General features: G+C 33.9%; 1 pseudogene; it reads left to right on the plus strand.

Annotated features, from left to right (window-relative positions):
• Nucleotides 1–27,500, plus strand: part of LOC137615039 (homeobox protein abdominal-A homolog) — a 110,584-nt pseudogene that overhangs the window by 77,065 nt on the left and 6,019 nt on the right.

The following is a 27,500-nucleotide window of genomic DNA, read 5'->3' on the forward strand; positions in this document are numbered from 1 at the left end:
ACATCACCTTGAAGAAATAGATGAGCGAACAAAGTAGGCATTAGAGTCTTCAGATTGCATAATACTACCATCCATTTTCACTGTTATAAATTCATCTAAATTATGGGTTTATTTTATACCTTAGAATTCTCCAAAAACCACAGGGTCTAAGAATGAAGAAGGCTCCCCATTAAGAAGAGCTTGGATAGGTGAGCTACGTTTGGTCATTGTAATAGGTCAACAATGAAATCAGGGTACTACACGAATGAAATAGACAATGGATGAAAGCAATTGAAGTACTAAATGATAAATAAAGTACGGCCAGTACAAAGAAGTACTTTGTTGATGTGAAGAGAGCATCTCATCGGAAAATTCTTATGCTGACTCTTATATTCATAACAAATTTGAAATTTTTTGAAATTTTAAGTATAAGTCACTAATAAAACTGTCTATGAAGAAACGATCTCTTGACATCGACTCCAATTTCTTTTCACTGCCGTACCTTAGTTGAAAATTTCTATGCATATAAAAATACTTGAATTGTCTATATCATCATATTAAAATAAAATATTTATGGTGTATCAGTGCAAACATCTTAAAAACTGAAAATTTTTCATGATTTGACGTACGAAACTTACTCCTTTTCCTCCAAAGAATCATTTCTCTCTCTCTCTCTCTCTCTCTCTCTCTCTCTCTCTCTCTCTCTCTCTCTCTCTCTCTCTCTCTCTCTCTCTCTCTCTTCCATTTGTTTGTATTTTATTATTTCCACTCTTTACTATTTTACAGAAAATAATCTTTTTCTTGGCGGGCTAATTTCAACTAATCCACTCCAATACATTCCATCATTTCACCTTTAAACTTGAACGCACCTCAGATAACCTCAAGAGTAAGAGAAATTTCTTCATCTTTCCAATTCCTCGGGTTGCATCAGTACCGTGACTTCTTTTACCTCCTACCTTTCCTATTCCCTTTACTTTTCGTTGATGTTACCATTCTGTTCTGTATTTAACTCTTTTTTTTTTTTTTTTTTTTTTTTTTAAATCTGTTTTTTTTCTAGCATTTCTCTTTTTCTAGCTACTTATCTTACGTCTATTTTGCCGCAATCTTATATCCCACAATCTTAATGCTGAATCGTTCATTTTGTTATTTCTTTTTGTGGTTTCCTTTTTGATGTCATATCTAATTTAAGCGGCATATAGGAATAGTAATCTAAACGAAAAGCAAACCAGTAGATTAAACTAAAGTTTCAAGAAGGTTTTGAATTCATGTCTTAAGACATGTTAGAATCCTGATGTAAACAGAACCTTAATCCAGTTATCTATTAGTCAGTCGAATTAACATACATACGGCGTATCTCAAAACACTATTTGCTGCTTCTTTGCCGTAATATTACTGTATTTTTAGTACCTCAAATCCCTTTAGCAACGATTCTATTTCAATTCCAAAATGTGGCAAACCACGTTATCAGTCGACGTGCGTGACAGTACATCCCTTTTTCACCTTCCAGACCTAAGACCTTTTCGTTTCTCTTTCCCTGAATGTCTACCTGACATCTTCATCAGGCCCAACCACGTACCACCCCCGAAAGTTCTACTGTCCACTTTCGCTGTCAAACGTTCCCGCCTTTGGTTGGTCATCTTCATTTACTTTTCCGGGGGAAGGAAGGAAAGGGAGTCCCTTGTTACACCACACAGCCAGATGGTAACAGGAGAAAAAAAAACAATAGAGGTCTCATGGTAGCATTACCAAAATGAAAGTTTACTTTGTCTGTTTCATAAGGAGAACCAAAAGTATGCGAAAAAGTGCGTGTACAGAAGTCCTTTTATGTACATTATGTACATTGTGTGTGTTCATACGTGGTATAATATACATACACACACACACTATACTATATATATATATATATATATATATAATATATTATATATATATATATATATATATATATATATATATGTATGTATGTATGTTTAACAAAACAGGTAACATGATGACTTTAGAAATTGCTAATCAAAAAGGTGAGGATGGCTTTACATGGGATCAATGCGCATTTCAATGTTCTTAGAAATCACAAAACACTTGAAGAGTAGACATTTTAGGACTTGGAAGTTTCAAGAACGAGGGAAGGATGGAAGAAACGACATAAAGGGATCCCTTTGCACTAATGTTATGAAGCCGAAGCAGTACTCTCCCACCACATCCTCTCCTCTCTCTCTCCTCTCTCTCTCTCTCATCCTCTCTCTCTCTCTCCTCTCTCTCTCTCTCTCTCTCCTCTCTCTCTCTCAAAATTAACCAGCAAAACTATGTAACGTTTTCTTTCATCAAACGAAGAAGGCCGCCTTCGCCGATCTCAGAGCCATAGCCGTAAACAAGAACGTTAATGCAAATACGATTCGTTAAAACAGATTTCGCTTGACGAGATTCGGAAAACTTTTGTGGCGGATCTCTGTAGGAAAATGGTCAAATAAATCTCATGCGGAACGGCTTTTACAACGATGCTGCACTAAATATACTATCTTCATTTCTTTCAATATGCGGCCCGGGAAAGGAAGTGAGTGTCTGCATTGAAATATGCATATGTATACCTACATGAATATGTATATGCATAAATTGTTACAACATAAATGTTTATCTATCTATCTATCTATCTATCTATATATATGTACATATACATATATACATATACATACATACATATATATACATACATATACATATAATTAACATATACATACATATATATATACATACATATACATATAAACATTATATATATATATATATATATATATATATATATATATATATATATATATATATATATATATATATATATGAAGCAGCATGTTCATTCGTGTGGACAGATATCATTATATATTTATGAAATTTCATTTAGCAGAAGTTAATAAGATCAATATAGAATAATTGACATGTTGGCGTAAAAAATGCGAAAGATTTGATGTCATAAACCTTTACATCTATATAAAAATTTTATCTTAATAGCTTCTACAGACGCAGATCAGCTTTATCACGTATTCCGCATAAGAATAAAACAAGCAGAAATCTGAAAGTGAAGACCCGTATCGAAGTCTGACATTAAAACAAATTTCCCGACTATCAAAATCCAGTATCGAATGCTTTTACCAATCGAAGGGGGCGGGTCGAAGTCAAGAGATCATCCCCACCATCATCATCCTCATCATCACCATCAACATACGCGTTGGGACGATTTATTCTGGGTAAATATAATGATTTATTTGAGGAATTTCAGACGAAAATAAGGATGGACGGGTATTGGAACAATAAATTGTGGGTACGATCGTCCATCACGGAGGAGAGCCCACTAGGAATGGAGAAGTAAAAGAGAGGAGGAGGCGAAAGGATGGGGGTGAAGGTGGGGGTGGGAGTAGGGAGGCATGGAAAAAGAGGGCAAAAGGGTGAAGAAAAAAAAAAGGTGGGAGAAGGATAAGAAGAGAATCTTCCTCCGAGGTTTCGTCCCTTGTCTACATCGCGTAGACGTCTCTGTTTGACCCAAGAATTATTGAGAAATTTCCTCCACAGAGTCCATCTGACGTGTCACAGGATATTATGATCGAGCTGGCCTTACTTGTCAGATAATCTATATTCTTTTACGATGAGATCTGATACATAAATGCTGCCTTACTTTGAATTAGCCTTATATATAATATATATATATATATATATATATATATATATATATTATATATATATATATATATATATATATATATATACTATATATATATATATTGATTATGTTATATACATTTATAGTACTTATGAACTATTCATATTTCTAAGGTTATAGGCTACTTATCATGATAGACAATAACATGACAATAACATAATAAAATAAATTAGTAGAAGAAATCGGTTAGATTAGCGGACGTTGGCTCTAGGCACTAGATGGTTTCATCAAATTAACAGGGGAAGATGATTTACTTCCCTGATAAAAAAATGTCTTAATTTTAATGGACTAAATTAAATATGAAAGAAAATACAAGGGAACACTATTACATGACGACTCGGTATTCGTCTAGTTACTAGTACATAGCCTAAGGTACTAGGATAGTAATCTTTAAAAAAATACAATAAAATATCTAAATAAGAATGATATCACCACAAGTAAGACAAGAGGAATCTGGGCTTTCCACGCATGCATGCACGCACACATACACAAAAATTCATTGTAAACACTCAGAGATGAATCTTTGAGGCCTCCATATGGTAAATTGCAAGAGCTTCAATGAATACAGGAAATTGTTACATTTCGAAATAATCCTTTTTCACAAATATATTCAATAAAGTATATATGCACGTGTCATGGAAGTGCGTGCGTGTGTACTGCATGTATGTATGTATGTATGTATGGGTGTATATATATACTGAATATATATATATATATATAATATATATATATATATATATATATATGTGTGTGTGTGTGTGTGTGTAGCATACATACATAATAACAACCATCTATCGTTTTACATATATAAACATCTTCATACATACAGATATAGATATACATCTACACTGTCAAAAGGATGAGTGTGGCAAGATTATTTTTTCTCTGGAGCTCCTCTTACGTAAACTGCTTAAAAAGTTGATTATATATATATATATATATATAATATATATATATATATATATATATATATATATATATATAAATATGATGTTTACACATATCAATGTGTGTGCATATATAGTATATGCCTTATATATACATATGCTTATACATATTTATATGTATATATACATATAAATGAATATATGTTTGTCTATCTATCTATCTATCTATCTAACTATATATTTAATGTATATATACGCGTTTTCTAGCCTACATGTCACAGATATATATATGTATATATATATATATATATATATATATATATATATATATTACTATATATTAGTATATATCTATATATATATATATGTGTGTGTGTGTGTGTGTGTGTGTCTGCGTGTGAATAAAAATTCACAAATATACAATATTACTGGGTATACGTGTGTATGAATGTATAAACCTAAAAACTGTAAAATGCCTTAAGATGGCTCTCTCTCTCTCTCTCTCTCTCTCTCTCTCCTCTCTCTCTCTCTCATCTCTCCTCTCTCTCTCTCTCTCTCTGATACACATACACGCGCTCTACTAGCTCGCTTACCGGGGAAGCTTCCGGATAATCAGATCACCGTAAGTATTTAACTAGAGGGTATCGTAATTTTGCAATGATTTCTTCTTAATACCTGAAGATTTCCCATTAGATGAGAGAGAGAGAGAGAGAGAGAGAGAGAGAGAGAGAGAGAGAGAGAGAGAGAGAGAGAGAGAGAGGACCAAAACGTCCATGACCCGTAACCTAGGCGCGGACAAGTTCTGGTTGCGCAGTGATTATAATTGGCGCCTCGGATTGTAATTTACTAGGTTGCGCTGAGGCAGAGAGAGAGAGAGAGAGAGAGAGAGAGAGAGAGAGAGAGAGAGAGATCCAGCCAGCCGGAGGTGTATTGTGTTGAGGAGAAGTGAGATAGAGAAAGAGGGTTAGTGCGTATGTGCGTGTGCATGTATCCAAGTGCTCTAAGCCTGACCGATGATTTATGAGGCTGGGCCATCGTACGTCTTGTGAGTAATTGCCCTCCCCTTGGCCCGACGCCGGCCATGATTGGTTGAGAGATAGGATGTAAGACAACCATTGGCTCACCCAAATGTTCTTTTAGCGAAGATAGTCGGCCATTAAGAGCAATCACATGTTCCCGTTTTACTATTTGTCGAGTAACCCAGATTTCCACCCTTCATCTGTATGCATGTATGGATGTATGGTAGCTTCCTCTTGCCTCATCGGCTTCACCTTTAGAGTTTCGAGGAACCGGTTCATGTGAATGAATTTACAAAAAAAAAGTATCTTCTCGGGACGAAAATTAAGTACTCTACTGCTGTAATTAGGGTTCTCTGTATTATATATATATATATATATATAGTATATTATATATATATATATATATATATATATATATATATATATTATATATATATATATTACTCCCATATATACATATATACACAGACACACACATATATATGAATATATATATATATATATATATATATATAATATATATATATATATAATATATATATATATATATATATATAGTATATATATAACTTTAAACTTTAGGAAATTAAATAGTTGATCTATAATCATTTTTGTAGAGAGAGAGAGAGAGAGAGAGAGAGAGAGAAGCCTTTTCAACTATGAAATGTTTGGGCCATGGCATTCAAAAGATTGCTACAAGTTTTCAGATTCTAAGGGTTTACATTTAACAAACCGTAAAGTTCCCTTTCGTATCTAACATTAATATGACCCCTTATAAACTATGTAAATAAATCAGTGGTTCACGCCTCATGTCCCGGACCTTGGCTAAAGAATGTAAAAAAGGATAGCCGGGAACTTCTTCACATGGCTCCGTCCCGTTAGCGTGTAAGAGACCACTGTTGTGGTTTCCCCCTTACTTAACAAGAGCAACTTCTCTTGCCAAGAGACAATCGTTTTCTTATATTTATTACGAGTATTATAGGTACTTTTACCCGGCCTCCCTCTCTTTTTTAACAATGGGACTTCGTGATATATTAAGCCATAAGCATAGAGATCAATACGTCCAATAGGCCTACACATTTCTTCAGTATCAAATTTGGAACACTGCTCCAGGACAAGCTGCCATATCTGGAAGGTTGAAGGGGGAACACGAAAGCGTTTGTGTGAGTATATATATATATATATATATATATATTTATGTATATATATATATAAATGTGTGTGTATGTATATATATATATATATATATATATTATATATATATACACACACACATATATATACACACATACACATATATATATATATATATATATATATTTATACGTATGTATGTATGTATGTATGTGTATATATATATATATATATAATTTCTTCCCGGTACCGCTCGGCGGCATTTCTAGACGTATAGCTAATCAGTCTCTCCCCCTCCAACAAGTAGGGGGAGAGGGTGTACGCATACCATGATGTGAGGGGTTGCAGTTAGGAAAGAAGGAGGGGATGGGAAGGGTTGAATCCGTGTGCGCGCTCGTGCATATCAATCTAATTATTTAGCAGTCACTTTTGACGGGTCGCATACACTGGTATTTTATACAATACATACATATACATATATATATATATATATATATACATATACATATATGTATCTATATATACATATATATATCTATATATACATATATATATATCTATATATATATATATATATATATATGGTTATGCTGTATTTATTATATTTCGGATGTCACCATACCGATGACTTCACTCAGTTTTCAAGGATATCGTATATCAACACAGAGAAAAAGTAAGAAATGATATTTCCTAATGACTTTATAAGGTTTAGTTCTTATATCGACTGTAAATCGTTGGAAACAAAACATCATCGCCAACCGATATAACATGCCTGGCATCCTTTGCTCGCAACATAGCAAATTATCACAGGAAATAAATGATATCTTAGGCAAGACAATAAAATGCAGTAATTCCAGACACACGCAGGATTTATTGAGGCTAAATCTAATTTCACCGAATACTCCTTTTCATCTTTTTTTTTTTTTAACGTGACGTTTCATCCAGTGTTGTTGTGAGTCATGGTGCTGTGTCCCCGAAGTCCTTCCAGCAAGACTAAGGCAATCTCGAGCTCTTTTTTTTTTTCTTCTTCTTCTTCTTTTTTTACTCCCATCCATCGTCCACGGTGTCTGTCATTATCCAATCGTACCCTGACGAATCAACTTTTGCGATCTGTCCCTCCAGGTTCTAAGAGTCACAATACGTTGTCATCCTCTGACACAACCCTCATTCTTTTCGTGATTCGCTGCATCTCGTGATTTCCCATTACAAATAAAACAAACAAATAGAAATATAAAATAAAAAGATAAAGAGATATGAAATAAACAGATAGAAAGATAGCTGTGTTTATGAGAACACATTAATGTGAATCCCTTCATGTTAATCAATATTAGTTAAGTGGAAAACATTAATTGAAAAAGGAAATTTAAAATTTATTAAGCAGTTCCTCCGTTTTATCGAAAGGTTTAAAAAATTGTTGACAGATTCACTTTAACACTTATAGATATTTACATTTTCTTAGAACAAAGCCATTTCATAATGTAAGGGGATTTTTTGTGCGATATACACTACTATCTACTATCGATGTTCTGTCTCACTTTCAGGTTAATCGCAATGCGTAGGATTTCAAATAATCTAGTGAGGTGATAAATATGAGGCAGAGTCTTTTATCCTTCCATATTGTTACTATAATATTTACTCTAATTATAATTATTTTTCTCCACGAAGAAAGAACCCAATAACAACTTAAAAGTAGAGAAAAGAGAAATAAGCAACGAGAGAAGGATGCATGCACTCCAAACTCTCATAATCTTTTAAAGTGAAGATCAAAACAGTCAAATCATTATCGACTGATTCGATCGTAATGCTTCGGTTGAGATCAACAAATGCGATAAAACCCAAAAGCAAAATTCTTTTACGACACTTTAAGAAATAAAGCAAGACGATAGGGGGGGAGGAAGGCAAGGAGGAGTAGATGAGAGGAAAGGGGGAGGGGAGTATCAAAGCGTTGATGAAGAAAAAGACGAAGGAAGGAATGGGTGAGAGATGAGAAGGAGGGTGGAGGAAACCATTCCTTGCCCAAATGATTTGGTTGTTGTGGAATTCCTTGCGGTGTGGCATTACCTGCACCGAAGACTGTCATCATGGGACGGGGAAAATATAGCCATTATCGTTGCTGCAAGTGTGAAATGGAATGCCCTACAAGAGAGTTCGTCTGCATCACAGAGTAGTAATCAGCTCTTTATCCTCACGTTTGGAATATAGCATTACGGGGAATAAAATACAATTATTATTTAAAAACGTCACAGGGACGTACTCCGCTCGAAAACACAGAACTGCAGATCGAATGAATAAGCACTCGACCCACCCGGGGTTGTCGGTCAGTCAGTCATTGTGGGCGCTCAGGTGATTTGCGGAATTCGGTTCAATAATGGCAGGAAAACAAAAATGATAATGATTAGCTATCAAGAACAACAGCTGGAAATCCTACGGAAACCAATACAGCTGCAGGACGCACACAACTTTAATCTACAACCTCCAAATCACTTCAGTAAGAACAGCTTAATTCCTTTGGAAGACGTTGGTCAAGTTTAACACTGTATTACCCTTACAACCCGCATTCTATCATCTACCCTCAATGTTTCTGGTCTTCACCAGAGGCTTGAGGCTGAACAACTTAGTCATTGGAGTTTCTTCACCTAAATCTGTGGTCTCAGAATGACGAAATCTACCTTCCAACCTGTTAGGGATGATGCCAAATATAAGTGGGGGTATGTATGATTTCGAAACAATTTCACGAGAAGAGAACGATAAATCATCATATTTGTTATGTCTTTTTTTCTACACATTACTATCTAATTTGTATAACAGGAGGTTACCTTCTCTATGCAATATATTTTCTCCTGTATGGGTAGATCACAGCAAGAATGTTCCATTAACCAAAGTCATTAATGTTAGAGAAGACTGCAATTGTAAATTTCAACTTGGATGATATGCCGGTCACGGATCAAGGGTCACATTGACAAGTTGGTATTAATCTAGGTGTGCCGATCCGGAATGTATAATTCCTTTGGGCAAAAGGGACAACAAGGCAACATATTTCCATGGTGTATGGCTAATAATGCCAAAGGATCTCAACATTCTTCCCGGAAGAAGGGGACTATGGTATAGATAATAGGGTGTTTCGTATTTCCAATGCAATACTTTTTAAAGTAAATAATTCATGGATATTTACCGTATAAAAATATTCTTCGATTTGTACTATCAATTTAGAGTCATTAACGACGCCCATTACGTTTTACAAGTAATATATTGAATTAGGTGTACGTAATGTAATGTCAAGTATGTGAGTGCGTCCGTTCTCTGACGCAAGCACAGGATATTTCTAAATTTATTCCTGGAAAAGCATGGCTCCTAAATTCGTATTTCTCCACATTTCTTAAAACATTCGGAAACTTGAAGTTAAACCTGCTATTTTGATTGATGCTTTGTTCATAAAAGTAATAGATTTGCCTGGCATAAAAACCTAAAAGATGCACAAAACGGAAATGGGGTCATGTTTCTTACTAAAGGAAGAACCTCTTGATTTTTTTAAAGTAAAATGACTTAGGAAGTATTCTATTCAATAAGTAACTGGGCTACATTGCAAACTATTTCTACGAGTTGCAGAAAAAAGTGCCATTAATTCACCTGTGGTACTGTTTTCAAAACTAACACTTTTTGATAACGAGTTCTTGCTTTATACATTTCAACTCTATAGTACTTTTCCAGGAGTTTTATCGCATAATATTACTAAAATCAACAGGATGAACGACGTCAGTCAACATACAAAGCAAACATGCTTTTTTGGGTAACAACGATAAAGAACATCCACATATAAATAAATGAATAAATGGGTGTGCGCGTGCTTAAGTGTGGGGGCATGCTTGTGTGAATAGATCTCAAACTATTTGTAACATGTTACAAAAGACCTTTAAGATGTGGAACCTTATAGAGAAAATTTCTCTCTCTCTCTCTCTCTCTCTCTCTCTCTCTCTCTCTCTCTCTCTCTCTCTCTCTCTCTCTCTCTACTCAACCTTATTCCTATCTATGAACCGTTTTTTTTTAATTCTTGAATAATTGCACGATAAAAGTATGCGAATGAAAATATGGAAATCCTTTATCTTAGCATGTTTTGATCATAACCGAAGCACTATCTTCTCATTTCCAAGACCTCAGCCACCAACCATCCCCATTCTAATTAAGCAAGAAAAGCAAAGAAATAGCTAAGGGCCAGTAAGTGTGTTGTAATATTGATAAATGAATACAGTGCAAACCAAATTAGTCATCAATGTGCAAGTGATTTTATTTTACTTTTAATTTTAATTTTACTAAGTTTATTATTTGTCTTGATTAATTTCAGGTACCAAATTGTCCGATTTATTCATAATATCAAATACAAAGACGGACCTCAAAATCCTTATCTAAAAACCCACCATACGGAGGAAACACGTAATCATTTGGATTATGATTTCTGCCATCAGAACATGGCTTGGGGCCTCACGAACTAGTAGATAAGACGATAAACAAAAGTGATAACACTAAAGTCCATTAACCAGAGGCACTATTGATATAGAGTCGGTAGGTATTCCGCTCACTGGAACAAATGACAGCAGAAACGGGAGGGAAGAATCTTCCAACATTGCAATAATAAGAAGTTAATTGTAAAGCATGTCATAATTGTACATAATACTTTAAATATATATACTATAAAAGATCATGAAGAATAACTTAAATTTATAATCATTTACATATTTGTGAGACATCAATTCCTTGCATAAATTTCTTGCTAAGAGTAAATGAAAGTTTTTCCAGTACACTGTTTCAGTATAAGGATTGGGGCCTTTTCACAATAGAGGATTGTAGGAAATGGAGGAGGAAGAATGGAAGAGGGATAGGAGTGGGAAGAGGAGCTTTTCACTTCAATAAAAAAAAAAAAATCCAATGCTCTCGCAAATCTGTGACATGATTCCCATCTGGTCTTTGCAGACCCAGGGCTTTACGACGGGAGTTCGACAAAAGGCCTATTTCAACCGGATAGTATGCAGTTATCGTTAATACAACAGCATTCCTTTAATTTCGGTAAGACTACAACAACCACCATGTCCATCCATACCCCCTATTTATACTGGGATTGAAGAAATAATTATAATCATTCAAAGTTAAAAAGAACGATAAGACCTTACTCATATTTTTTCTTTATTATCATTTCCCTCTAATTCTTTTTTTCTTGTTTTAAAGTGTTTATATTTTCATTTGGAATCATGTTTTTTATTATATTTGTGTGTGTATATAAATGCATGTGTGTACATATGTATGCCCTATATATGTGTATACATGTACAGATTTAATATATATATATATATATATATATATATATATATATATATATATATATATATATATATTATGCTTGTGGTCTTGTTTTGTTTGTGTGAGTAAAGATCGTGTGAAGACATTATGGTAAAGGTATTTATCCCTAAAAAGACTAATGACCTATGCAGCTTATTCTCATTGATAATTGTTTCGGGAAAATAACGAAATAATTATGCATATATAAAAGCAAAACGCTCTTCCTCGTATTACTACTACTACTACTACTACTACTACTACTACTATTACTACTACTACTACTACTACTACTACTACTACTACCTATTCATAATGACTCTGATTAGTGATATGCCATGTGACTGTCATTGCATGAAAACATAACAATTCATTGCTTCCTATAAATCCTTTTTCACACTATTTTGCTCATGGTTATCTCATATATTATCAAAATAGGAACTGTTTTTCTTCTGCGAGGTAGTACTCAAAGCCATGACTCAGTCGAGTGACGAATGTTTCTTAATTATGTTGCCTAACAGGTAGCACATTTTGCTAGTTTACACATAACCACATGCGCCAAAGGGACAAATAAGTAAGACGGATTCACACTCCAAGGACCGGGTTCGAGCGTAAAGCATATATATAAATATTCACTCGTACGCACGCGCTATACAATATGATATTTTTCAGTCGTTTCCCCACTAAACATATACAAGAGAAAACAATAAAAATATAAGAGTTAGGCCTAAGACCTGCCTTCCATCCCTAGTTGGTAATGAGCCAAAAGGCAATTTCACAATGGGATGCAAGATCCAGGAATGAGAGAGAGAGAGAGAGAGAGAGAGAGAGAGAGAGAGAGAGAGAGAGAGAGAGAGAGAGATTCTTCATGAAATATGTCAAATATAACAGATAAATTAAAGAAAGGAAAACAAGCAGAACCTACCATTGTAAAATTTAAAATACATATAATTGTAATGGTGGCTTCAAAACTGAATGAGCTCTGAAATGAAGAATAATAAGAGGATAAACAAGATGCTGAGCATCTCCCTTTCAGGTTGAAAGAAGATTCTAACCACGCCAACAGCAGCTTCGTCAACACACTGCCAGTTTTCCACGTATTTCCATTCGTTTGGACCCAACAGCCTCTCTAAAAAGAGATTTACAGGAGGCCTACAGCCAAATCTCCTTTTCCTTTTTCTTTCTATCATTCTTTCTTTCTTTCCTTAAACTTGGATGCGATCACCTCTCACTCTTTCTCCCCCAGTCTCTCTCTCTCTCTCTCTCTCTCTCTCTCTCTCTCTCTCTCTCATACACAATATATATATATATATATATATATATATATATATATGTGTGTGTGTGTGTATGTGCGTGTATTTAAAGTATGGTTATAAATGAAACCACTTTACACAATAAATCTTGTGTTAGTAATTTCATTTCATTGTGTGTGAAAGCCTTTCAAACACGTTATGTATACTTCCAGAATTTCTCTCTCTCTCTCTCTCTCTCTCTCTCTCTCTCTCTCTCTCTCTCCTCTCTCTCTCTAATCCGAAAATTGAACACTTATTTATCGTCTTTGAGTTATTTCCCCGTTTTCTAAATCAAAATTGTGTATTCTTTCACCTGCCCCATCTTTTTCAGCTGGTTGAATTGGTTCCTAGTCTATAGATGTACTATTTAGAAGGGCCAAAGAATGTATGGATTAAAGGAGAGAGTGGAAAGGCCATTTTCCAGAGGGAGGCGATGTAGGATAAAGGGGAGCAGGTGGGAGATGCCTCTTTGGCAGCTGATAACGTTGGCTAGAAAGAGAACCAATAAAAGAGGGAGGAAAAAATCAACAATAAAATGATATACTGTACATCTACAAAAAGAATATAATAATTTTCGCTTACGAAATGAAATGTTGAGGAAATATAACAGACAATGATGTCACATGTAAAAAAAAAAAAGAAAAAAAAATCCCAACTTAAAATTTAAACAATTTTTGATCTTTGATATTAAAAACTTGATAATGAGAACTTAGTTTTTTTACCTATAATTAAATTATAGCACGTGTCTCGCAAAGGGAACCAAACACAATATAATTTTAAAAGTCAAATGGTTGTGTACACTAATTAATTGAATTCCTGGAATATTCACTTTGAAGAGAATGAATCGGAATATCATTATTTGAGAGAGAGAGAGAGAGAGAGAGAGAGAGAGAGAGAGAGAGAGAGAGAGAGAGAGAGAGAGAGAGAGAGAGAGAGAGAAATATCTGGTCAGGCATCCACTGCTAAGAGCAGATATGTTATCGTTCAACACCTAAGTTTTAGACAAGAAATTTAACCAAAGGTTGATGGAACATGCATTCATGTGATATTTCTGACCATGCCTAGTATCTGCAATAAAAATGAAATATCGTCCACAAAATGGAATATTACAGCCATAATGAGAGGCAAGGGAGACGTATACATCAATTGAACAAAGGCTTTTGACAAAAATGATAATCAATATAACGACAAAAGTTGGATTTTGAATTGATCGTGATGAAATTAGGCAGGGGAAACTTTATGGCTCGCTTTCAATGTTTTCGCCTTGAAGTAACAGAGTGTATCAGGTAATAAAATTCATTATTTTTCTGAAGTTTACTAAGCTACTTAATATGTAACCAGTCCATAACATAGTAACGGAGTCTATTTTATGGTAAACAGTGAGATTGATAGATATGTAACAAATACAGACAATACGATTATATACTTTCTTTCGGCTAAAAGACACGAAACGCTGGGTACTAAGACATCATTCTATTCGTCATTATGTTTATTTTATGTTTGACATATAGACTTGACATTTTGGTGTTCAAGCTTACTAATACGATTTAAATTACTTTGCATGACAACTGGTTCGCTTTCCGTGTGTACATTTGTTCGTCTTTTTTTTCTTGTACAACATTATTTATTTTCATAAACTTCCTTTAATACGTTTAATATACAGTACACGTAAAGAAAGACACACACATATTTACACACATACACACATTATATATATATATATATATATATATATATATATATATATATATATACACACACACACTATTTGACAACTATAAAAGTAACTCTTATAGCATTAAGCCTTAAAAGTATTTATTGCTAACAATACATCTGAAAGCATAGTCTTAGAAAATGTATACTCACACACATACATACACGCAAACAAATTTTGTGGTTAAATTTCGCTGTGGTTGGAAGATTGTAATTGAAATCACGTAGCTTGTATGACGAACTTCGAGTTCCGTGACCTAATCATAATTCTGCCAGACTACAAGCTAGCTATCAAGAAACGTCTGCACGTACGTATACATCAAAACCAGGCTAGCTACCATACACACATGCATGTATAATATAGTGTATGTAAATATGTATATGAAGTCTTTGCATGTTTTAATCAGTCATGTATCTCCATTTTTTTTTCAACTATTTCAAGCATAATATTTAATATATTTTTTATGGAACCATAGCCACTGAAAGCATTTCTTATTGTGACGTGTCTTGTGAAAAACCCGGAGGAAAATCTCCAATACAACAGGATAAAAACTGTAAAAGGTAATATCATATCTTCTTCAAACGGTACAGATTAGATCGAAATAGACTGACATATCCTAATCCTTCTACTATTTCTTTTTCCATGACTTAGATACCTCACCTCATCATGGTCCAACCTCCTTTAATTCCGGTGTATGATCTGGTTTTTGTGGGATAGCCGGATATAATTTGAATTGCATACATTTGTTTTTGTATTTTCACGAATGAGCATCTATTAAGATTTCTCTAATTATATTGTCTAACCATTTTCTTTATAATGATTGTGTCTTTTCCCTGATAAGCATAAGATTTTCAAAAGATTTTTTTTTTTCTTTGAAAACATTAATAACTCTTCTTTTACCTTTGTCTTTTTTCAGAAAATCAGTGGCGGGGTCTGACAGCCAACTGGAACGGACTTCCATGGAGTAAGTATACTCTTTCCTAGAAAATGTACTTCAGAATTGTTGATAAGTTTTTAAATGCCCTTGCTGAATGAAAAGAATGCAGGGGCATAGGTATGGACGTTAGTTAAATGCTTGTTCTAAAACTCACTTCTATTTTAGAGAGTATTTTTTATGTTTCAGATGCATTTTGATTTACAAGTAAAGCTTACTTTGGTGATAACAAGAACATAATTCAATGTGAACTGCCGGATGCTGGAAACGACGCATGGTTTGTAACCAGTCATCCTTAGATCGTAATATTTCTCTTAGTATTCTTTCCTTCTTTCCTCATATGCCTAATTAGATGCTGAGGTTTATAAAGATTGCTTAGATACAAGAAAAATCTCAGAATTTTACTATGAACTGCGTCACAGCCTGCATGGCCAAACAGCATTGGTTTTTTGCAGTTTGAACTGAAAATGGTCTTCTCAGGTTCAGAACAGAGGATAGCATGAATATGGTTTTTGAGAATTTTGGGTTTCTGGATGACCTTTTCCCTAAACTACGCCATAACATATATATTTTTCCCTATTTTCAGTTCATTCATTAAATGAGTTCCTTTAGATCCCAAATAGCTAATTCCATAACCGTTAAACTAATATTTTATTTGTATGGAACGGTCAATTGTTAAGAAGAAATATATAACTCATACTGTGATGACGTTTTAGAACCAGGTGTACTAAACGCTAAAGCTATCCGAGAGGATTCAAGTTATTAAATATGTTGACATAAACACACATGGTGAAGACCTCGGTAATAAAACCTTGAAGCAAAACATGCCATCTTGGGACTTCACTATCACTGAAGGTAATAGATAGTTCCCTGACATGTTAATGAAATTTTCAAGTTGTGTAGAAATTAAACTAGTATGAACAATAATATGGAAAACAATTATAAATCTATTACGCTACGTAAGAAATGAAACACCAAAGTGTGAGAATTACAACATTTGAATCGTAACTTTTTTTACTCAAAATTAACCAATTAACTCTTTAGTGCTGAATTTAATGTTAATATTATTTCTCGATTTCAGGCATTATTTGGTAAAATTAGTTTAGTTTCTATTTCTAAAGCATACAACATATTTTTCTAAACAGATTTTTTTTTCATATGATCAAGTATTCTTATTACATAATCTATTTGTATTTTCTAATTTTCCGAGGTATGAAGTGTTCCTAACAAACCATTTTGTGACCCAAAAGAAAAAGTTACACGCAAAATAAATAAATAAGGAATGCTATTTGCAATTTCCTTCTTAAATTCTTAAGAACAAAGCAGCTTGGAATTGAGTGGGTGAAAACCAGACCTAACCTGAATACATTTGACACAAAACATATACACCTTCTCCTACACTTGCTTATGCTAACCTCCATCCCCCAGTTACGACACTGAATCATATCCATAACGCGAATGAAAAATATTAATTTACGAAGCACCGTTATTATTTGGATAATAGACCCGTTAATCTCTAAGTAAGTAAAAAAATGAAATGCCATGTATTTTAGGCCATCCAATGACTTTTCATACTTCCAATTACTACTACATTACCCTTAGCTTTCAAAAATCCTCCATTAGCCTGGTTCACACCCAGGATATTTATTCATCAACCTCTTCATCTATGAAGATTTCTCCACTTTTCCTCCCAACCTCCCTAGCATTTACGCTGTCACTCACATCCCGCCATTTCAGGGCATCTGAATATCACACATTTCATGGGTCCTTCTACCCAGCAGCAGGAATCCATATTTATAAAGCTGACTATGAAGTATTCTTTTACAATAAAAACTGAGAATTGGGACCATATCATTTTACAACAAACAGCCGCATCTTTGTCCCCTTCGTAACAATATCAACTTCTATGCATTAGGTATATTATTCCGCATCTGCTTCACTTTAAAACTTCGCTATGATTATCTGATATTCATTTAAATGTCATATAGACACATATACATATTCACATATGTATATGTATGTACGTATGCATATATAAGTGTGTGTGTATTTATGAAGGTGCTGTTGATAAACTTTCTGCACGAGGTGCTCATCCTTGATTTTGCGGTTATAGGCTGAGAAACTGCTGTTATTTCTCCTTACGGAATAGCGATTTTTTTTTATAAATAAAAATGTGTATATTGGTTAATATAGTCAAAATTTATAGGATTTCATAAGCTTCATATTAACTTTAGCATATTTCATAGTCTTTTATTTGCATAGTTTTTTTCCAGACCTTCTCTCTCTCTCTCTCTCTCTCTCTCTCTCTCTCTCTCTCTCTCTCTCTCTCTCTCTCTCTCTCTCTCTCTCTCTCTCTCTCTCTCTCTCCATAAGAACCTAATAACTGCTGCCATAAAACAATGTCAATTCCCAGCATCGCTGCTTCTCTTAGGATATACCAGCTCATGCAAAAGTTCGGTAAATCCACATTATAAATTCCGAAAGGGTAATCCTCATGTATAATAACAGCATAAATCCGATGGAATTACCCTCCCACAATCTGCTCCCACCTGGAGACACCTATTCCACTCAAGGAAGTCTCTCTCTCTCTCTCTCTCTCTCTCTCTCTCTCTCTCTCTCTCTCTCTCTCTCTCTCTCTCTCTCGAGGAGATAACAGACAAGACAAACGGGCCCTGTCTTTTAGAGTATCCTCTTGGCCATTGTCTCGCGCACCTGATGGTGAAAGTTTGCGTTGGATTACAAGGAATCTTATGCGAGTATTATGCGAATATTATGTGCAACACGGGAAGAACACGATGAATCAATGTCATCATCGCCTATACGTACGAGAAAACTAATGGCAATATTTTCATACTTAATAAGATTAGTGATTTCAGGTTCCTGTTTTGGTCGTAATTGTTTGCAAGAAGATGAATAATTGAATCAGATTTTCTAGAAGGTTGACTGACGTTGCCTCCGCTTAGAATATGAAGAAAACAAAACAACATAAAAGCAGATAAATGATAATTTAAAGGAAATCACATACCATACACATTTCTCAAACGGATGAATGTATTTCTAAAGATTACTTTCCTTACGAAAGACGATGGAGGCAAAACTTTAATCAGAAAATGATGAAAGAAAAGCCTTCGGAAAGGTCAATACTTTTCATAATATAGTATAAGGAGGTGGAGCAAATTGGGCTATAAACATTGACTGGGATCGGTTATACGTATCATATTCTTTGGAAAATGTTCGGATTGAGCTGACGTATGTGAAAAGATTCTCTCGAAAGTTCATCTCCAATTATAGCTCGGATATTTCCGCTGCCATGTCCAAAATCTCCTTTAAAGCGTCCGCCACCGCAAGAGCTGTATTCCCGCACGTCATTCAACCGACGACATAAAATAACTTGACAGTTCTATTAGACTTGGAATCAATATGAAAATTGAGGGTGGGTTCCCCAAACATTTATCAACAAAGGAGAGATATAGATATATTTATTGACATTATTGATTACGACGTGACGAAGCATAAGTAACTGGTGCGCACATACAAATCGCCCGCAATGTATGTATTCATGATTGCCACCACAGTAAGTTAATGTCGGTCATAAATTCTTGTAATCTATGCAATAAAACTTTACGAATGGCATAAAACTATAAAGGAATATTTAGTGAAAAAAAAAAGAAGTAAAAATAAGAAATTTTACTATTCTATTTTAGATATCAAAGACGTAATGAAAAAAACGCAAATATACATTCCTTATGCTTACGAGCATTATAATGTGTAGAAAAATAAGACATTTGCTTTAGTAACAAAACAACGCTATGTAAGTAGAACTAACTGCGTATGAAAGTAGGCATTAGATTACATGAACGAATGATAAGGAGAAACGGACAGGTATATACAGAGAAGGTTAACAGTAAAACAAGTTTTAGATTTGAAAACAAGGAACATACCAATACGCTGCATAAGTAAAAGGTTTATTTCTGTCTATCATCGAATTTTGCGGCATAACTGTAAAATCTCGTTAAAAAATGTACAATAGTGCTGTCGCAATATTCACATTAAACGACTTTCACAGAGTTGAGGATAAACCGCAGGTATGTGTGTACTCACTAGTGATACGTATTACAGGAATGGGTCCTGAAAAAGCATATATATATACACACATATATACATATATATATGTATATATATATATATGTATATATATATATATATATATATATATATATATATATATATACACATACATATTGATACACAAAATTATATGACAACACAGCATTAACTCCTTCATCAATCCGAAAATGCGAACTAGGCTGACAATTACAATAATCTAATGTTGAAGGTGATTATGAGGAGGATTAGAAAATAAACATGAAACTTTGTCTGAACCAATAAAACTAATTACATCTGATTCTATGGGGACAATATTTAAGCCAACATTTTAAAAACCTCGGATTTTTCCAGCCGAATGATGATTTAAAAAGTTCACATCTGAGGTAGGGATTCCTAACATCTCACAGGACACAGAGGAGATAATATCACCCCCCGATAAGAATACAAATCACCCATGATTTACTGGTTTAAGGTGTCAAAGTCGAATGTATAAGAGAGTTCAAGAGCTTTTTACATCATTGGCTAAGCTATAATCTCTATGCTATCAAAGTATGATGTCAAGAAATAGGTTATATAATTCCAACATTCTTTTTCTAAGAGAGCAATAATCTCAATAGCAAGGATTGGTTAAAACTTTCATTGAACGTTTCTCGTTCCGTTTCTATTCATACATAGTCACGTACATTCATTCCAACGTTGCTAAACTTCTATGTAAGTGATATTGTAAGCCTATCGAGGAAACACCATTTGAAAGTGAAGCATTAACAACCACTGACATAGATTGAGCATCAATAACGTAGATACAGGAAGGAGGGAGATGGGCCCATATCCATATAAGCCTAAAATGTTATGGAAGAAGGCCAAAAATAGATCTAAACCATTTCGAAGAGAAAACGAGAGAGAGAGAGAGAGAGAGAGAGAGAGAGAGAGAGAGAGAGAGAGAGAGGAGAGAGAGAGAGAGAGAGAGAGAGGAGAACAAGATTTTAAGCCTTGTTAAATGCTGTGGAAACTTGAGGGAGCGTTGCCATAAGTTCAGGGGAGTCCAATAGACTGGAACATGATCAAAATCTTAATCCTTCTTTTTAGACCCGATAATGACCGGCTTGGATAAGCCTACAGACTCAATGGCAATACAAGGACAATCAAGCTATGATTCTGGATCTTCTTTTGCTCATTCCGTGATGCTAGGCTTCGTGATATCAGTGAGTCTGAAATACAGGTCTGTCATAACAGAAGGAAATATTTGTGTTAACTCCATAATTTACTTATTTTTTTATTTTTTTGTGTTTTTATGCTACTCAAATTTGGCCCTGTCGCTTATTTTAGTTTTCTATGCATAATTCTGGAGATTAGAGGAGAGATGTTAAAGGTGTTAAGACTGAAGCAGCATATGAAAATGCGTTTACTTATTCAGAAAGTCATTTTTATATCAAAAGGTCGAATGATTTTTCTCATTTAATTCATGTTATCATCATATCTATTTTCGACCAGTATCAATGGTTTATTGAGCCTTCGTCCATCTTCATACTCTGATTTTCGTGATTAATGACATTGCAGAAGAGAGAGAGAGAGAGAGAGAGAGAGAGAGAGAGAGAGAGAGAGAGAGAGAGAGAGAGAGAGAGAGAGAGAGAGAGAGAGAGTATCCATGAATGTTATACAAACGGAGCCATAGACACTCATGTCAAGTTTTCCTCTCTCTCTCTTTCTCCCCACACCCTGGCTGTGATACGCAAAGGGCGGCTCACAACTAGATAAAATAATTTGCTGCTTAGATTAACATAGTTCGACTCGTCCAGTCCAAGAGTCAAACATGCGTCAATCAAATTTCTAATATAATGCGTAACCACAAAACCGAGAGAGAGAGAGAGAGAGAGAGAGAGGAGAGAGAGAGAGAGAGAGAGATTTACAACATTAATAAATCTTTTACGATAAAGGTCAAAGGTATATTTGATTCACAAATTGAGTTTTCCACACCTAAAACTATTCAAAATATTCTTATCTAACTCTAGCTCAACATTTAATAAATAAGGCAATAGAGTTTCCATTGAAAAATTATCTAAATATATTCTTTATACACAATGAATAGGATGTCAATAAATCTTGATAGTTTAACTGACACTTACAATCATCATTCTTTTTCATACTTAGTATGTAGAAGCTAAACATATGAATCGAATTGCCTAAAACATTCAGGGAAAACCTTTCAATTTACTTTACAGAGCAAACTAAGTATATTAATGAGAATTTAGAAGTGATGATGGAACCCCTATCAACTTCATTTTGACCATCATTAATAGTAGCAGCAATAGTTGCAGGAAGATTTAATAATGACATCTCCTTTACGACAAATGTACTATTGTGAAAATATCAACATGCAACGAAGGCAATCCGGATTATTGATCAACTATTATGTAAATATACATGATATTTATAATTAAATTAAGAATTCGTGAAGATATTTAGAATTAGGGTTATTTCGCTTATAATCCTGATATTATCATACAAGTAACAACTTCAGTGGACAAAAGGGAAAACAGGTTTTGTAAAAAACCATGCTAGAATCGTGCCTTCATTACAAACATCCATCTATAAAGCCCTCTTTTCTCATCTTATTTAAAATTCGTTAAAGTTGCTCAGTAAAATAAATTACATTAATTTTAAGCCTTTCGTTTCTGTCTTTCTATTTTAGGCTTCTCGAACTTAGCATAAATCAAATGTGACGTCGGCATGCTTTCACACCGAAAAGACAACTCGGTAATATTCATTGTGTAGCTAATTCCTCCTTGTAGAATTCCTCTCACTTTCATTGTCGTTTCGCACATTCAAAAGGCTATCATCATGAGGGTACTGTTCGTATGTAGTAACATAACCAACTTGAGAGAAAATATTCAAGATAATACAAACGCTATCACAATTAGGCTAATTTTTCATAGATAAAACCTGATAAAGATATAAGAGAAAAATTTAGGACCAAGGCACAAGAGAAAAATTAAAAACTCCTATTTAAGCATGATACATCCTATTCTAACTTAACTGAACTACAAGACGAGTCCTATAACCTCGCCAGTATCGTAAATCATGCAACACACTTTGTTTCACTGCTGCGGTGTGCGCAACTATTCTGCTGCATTGCTAAACTTTATACAAGAAAAAACTAAAATAAGTAAAGTTATAAACGATAATTCCTAAAAGTGCCACTAAAAGTGCCACTTGCAACATTCTTAGCAAAGCTAAATACATTACTCGTAAATTATGCATAAGGGCTATCAGAACTCTCTCTCTCTCTCTCTCTCTCTCTCTCTCTCTCTCTCTCTCTCTCTCTCTCTCTCGGGAGACTTTATTTTTTCATTTCTGGAGAACATACAGTAAGTACCGAACATTACTACTTCATACAATGAGACAACCATTATTAGCGCTTAGAGCAAAAATGCCTTTATTACGCATTTTCAGGTAAATTAAAGATAACATATCCCCCCTCGGGTCTAATTTTCATTCACATACATTTGTATAATCTTACAGATTTCGTTAGCTTCAAACAGATCATCCCTGTTATATTGCTGTGCTTTAAAAATGCGATATATAAAAAGGTATTTTATATCCATTAATCATAGAGATGTGATTACTTTTTATATGCCATAGACTTTAATCTAAAAATAATCACGTTATCTCGCGAAATATATGAACGTGACAGGGTTGTGAAAATTATAATAAAAACAATAATTATCATAAAATAACAGTTTTCGGACAAACATAACTGTGTGTGTGTGATAGAGAGAGAGAGAGAGAGAGAGAGAGAGAGAGAGAGAGAGAGAGAGAGAGTTATCAAGCATAATCTAAAGCAATATAAAATAGCTAGAAAAAAACTGGCAGTGCTATGTACTTGTCAGTTTTTTATTTTTCAAACATTATTTTGACTGAAAGAAGTAATTTTCCGTAGGAAGCGAAATATTAGACGAGGTATAGATCAAATGAGGTGGTTAGGAAGGAAGGCAAGATGGGAAAGAGTGAATGGAGGCGATGGAATGGTTAAAAAGGGAAAGGAAGGGTAAAGGGAAAAAATGATAAAAAAAATCACATACGGACGGAGAAAGGGGTAGAGCAAGCGGACGTGTGGATTATTATTATTGGACTAAAAGTGTAACGAATGGAGTTTACGAGGGACAGTGAAACAGGTTTCAGGAGTAATGGTGTGAGCTAGGCCAGGATCTTCGCTTTTAGGTTTGGGTGGAAGGTCCCAAAGCAATGCAAGATAACAATGAAAGTGAAATGGAAACGTAAATTATTTCGATACATGTATAAGTAAATACTTTAAAATTATCGTTAAGTATAAAAATTTATTCTGATCAAACACGTATATATTCAAAGGTAAATAGGGTTCTTCCTCGCTTGAAAAATTAACTAATAACAATCACATAGAAATAATAATTACATAAATCTACGGGCAATTTATTTTCAGAAAACATCAATTTCCTACGTTTACTGGACAAAATGCATTAATTTAGGTGGGGGAAGGGAGGACAGCACTACATAAAAGATCTTTTTTTATCCGAATCGATGAGTTATAATAGTTAGGTTATTACACTATTCTGTAACTGATAAATGAGAAAGTATATATATATATATATATATATATATATATATATATAATATATATATAAATATATATATATATATATATATATATATATATAACCATACCCACATTTCCATTCATATATACAAACACACAGATAGAAAAATATATACCAGATAAATAAAATGTGCATCATTGTATCTATCTGTATTAAAGCCATTTGAATTTTCTGAAGACTGGGGTTATGTATAACTATAACGGCCTAACCAAGTCGTGTGAGGGATATGCAACGTCAACCAGAAGGACACATAACTAATGAAAGACAAAGGGAAGAGACAACCGAAACCAAAACGCAGAAGAAACGTAATAGAAAAGTAAGATGAGAAGATGGCCGAGGAAAAGGGTCAATGGGAAGATGAGACGTCAAAAGGAAATTCTGAAAGAGAGGGAAGAAAACCAGTATTCAATGGGGCAACAGGAAACAGGACTTAACGATTAGGCTTATTGGGAACATGAAGCTCAATTGAAATCTTGATGAAGGCAAAAGTAAATAAAAAGGAAAAATGTCTAACTGAAATGAAGCACAGTTAGAAAAATCTGGGCGTTGGATGCCATAAGGATTTGTCAATCGATGGAAATATGGTTGTGTATTGATGAAAATACACGTTATTAGTACATATGACACCAAAGAATGTCAACTAATTGGATAAAGTACGTTTGAAAAGAAATGTGCAATAATATTTCTTTTTTCGTTTTCAATGAAGTCTATTATGTGCAGAAAATGTACAAAAAGAATGTTTCTTGCTTCAAGAAACGTCCTTTACAGAGGTTAATGCACATCAAAATGTGACTGTGATCTTATTGAGTCATACAATCAGTTAAAATTATCAAGTAATGTTTTCATAAATAGCAATGTTAAGACCATTACATGGAGACTCAGTTCCTAAGTTTATTATGACCCCATTAAGTAATGGCATCAGAGAATTGTGCATCTGGATCACGAAGTAATTGAGCTTTTAATTTTTATTAATTACACTAAGTAATTAGTCCAAAGATTTTTAGATTGCTGTTAATATCAAATACCCATCGTCAAAAGAAACTCCACTTTTTTTAAATACGTCCAAAAAAAATATTTTGTGATTGCATTAAACAGAGTACTGCAGTAGCTGTTCCAAAAAACGATTCCGTTAATGACACAACCTCGGGAAATTGTGTAACTGAATTTTATTCCTGGACAATTGTATAAATATCAACACGTTTGACAAAGAAACAATCTACTGACACCCTTTATCTACTGAATTATTCGATTAATTCTGTTGGCAAAAAAAATAATAATAATAATAAACAAATAAATAAATAAATAAATAAAAACTATGACGTATAAAAACGACTGTAGATCTTTGATTAAAAATTAAATTCCATCTCATAGAGTGCAAAGCAATACAAAATAAAGTTAAATTAGAACAAAGTTAAATTAGGTTTTAAAGACTATTGATTTTAATTTGTCTGGAAATCTAGTTTCATAAAGGAATAATTTCACAAGTCTTCATCCATTTTTTTCGCGTTATTTAGGCGACCCAAACTTCCTCTTTTCACAGTAGTCTCTTTTTTTTTACCGATTGTAGCAGAAATTTTCAATATACACAGAAATCAATGGCAGTAGGTCTATATTGAATTCTAAGAAATATCTATTTTCTTAGACTTTCCATGTTTACATTTTTTCCTTCGGTCTCATATTTGAGTTCACGAATATTACATTTTTAATAATCCTTTATCTTTAGAGTAGATATACCTTCCTAGTACTGATTAGAAGTAAAGTTCAGAGAGAGAGAGAGAGAGAGAGAGAGAGAGAGAGAGAGAGAGAGAGAGAGAGATAGTTAGAATATTTTGTAACTCACGAGTACATGTATCAGATATTCAGAATATTATGTAGAAGAATTAGGGTGCAAAATTACTTTTCCTCCTGCAATAAAACTAAAACGTCAAAATATCAATATAGGAATGCCAAATACAATATCACCAATTGAAGATTGATAGATGAAATTGCATAAGAATAATACTATCTATCAAGGGGTAAAATCCACGGATAAAAAGATTCATAAAAAAGGAATTTTCGAAATCATATAGATTTTTCATGTTATCGACACTATGAGAAACGAAAATCTGAAAGCAATACTATATTTACAGTTGCCAATTTTGCTGTAAGCATGAGGAAGTATAATATGGAAGTGCTTGCTTGAGTAACTTAACGTGTACCTATATGTAAGTATAAATATCTTAATGTCCTTTATTCATAAATGTACAGTTATCTTCCTCCTCATATACAGAAACATCATGCCATCACCTTGAAACACGTACAGAGTGGAACTCGATCATCTATCATACTGTTAAAAATGATTAGAAGCCACAGCTACTCTTAAAAGATTAAGTACATGAGTTGTTTTAAATCCACGTGCTTTCCAGTCATAAATGTAAGCCTGAAAGACACTAAACATTTTGTAAGTATGAGTAATATAATTTGGCTTTTAATCATTCATTACTGGGTGTAATCTAAGGCAACGTTAGACCAAATTTAAGATTTTTAATTTGTTTGTTTTAGCAGTTAATGTTGTATAAACCTATTTGACTAACTATATAAATAACAATAATAATCATAATAACAATACAGCTAGAATATAAGACTTATTTTAGCTTATTTTGTCCCATTCAAGATCCGGCACGAATGGTGGACCTGTTGAAGTCGGCAATTGAAGGCAAGTCTTGCAAATGCTTAAAGGAATGTATTTTTTCTGTTTGAATAATTGGGAAGAAAGGGGGAACAGCAAAG

The sequence above is a fragment of the Palaemon carinicauda genome, chromosome 21 (genome assembly GCF_036898095.1).
Source record: "Palaemon carinicauda isolate YSFRI2023 chromosome 21, ASM3689809v2, whole genome shotgun sequence".
NCBI lineage: Eukaryota > Metazoa > Arthropoda > Malacostraca > Decapoda > Palaemonidae > Palaemon > Palaemon carinicauda.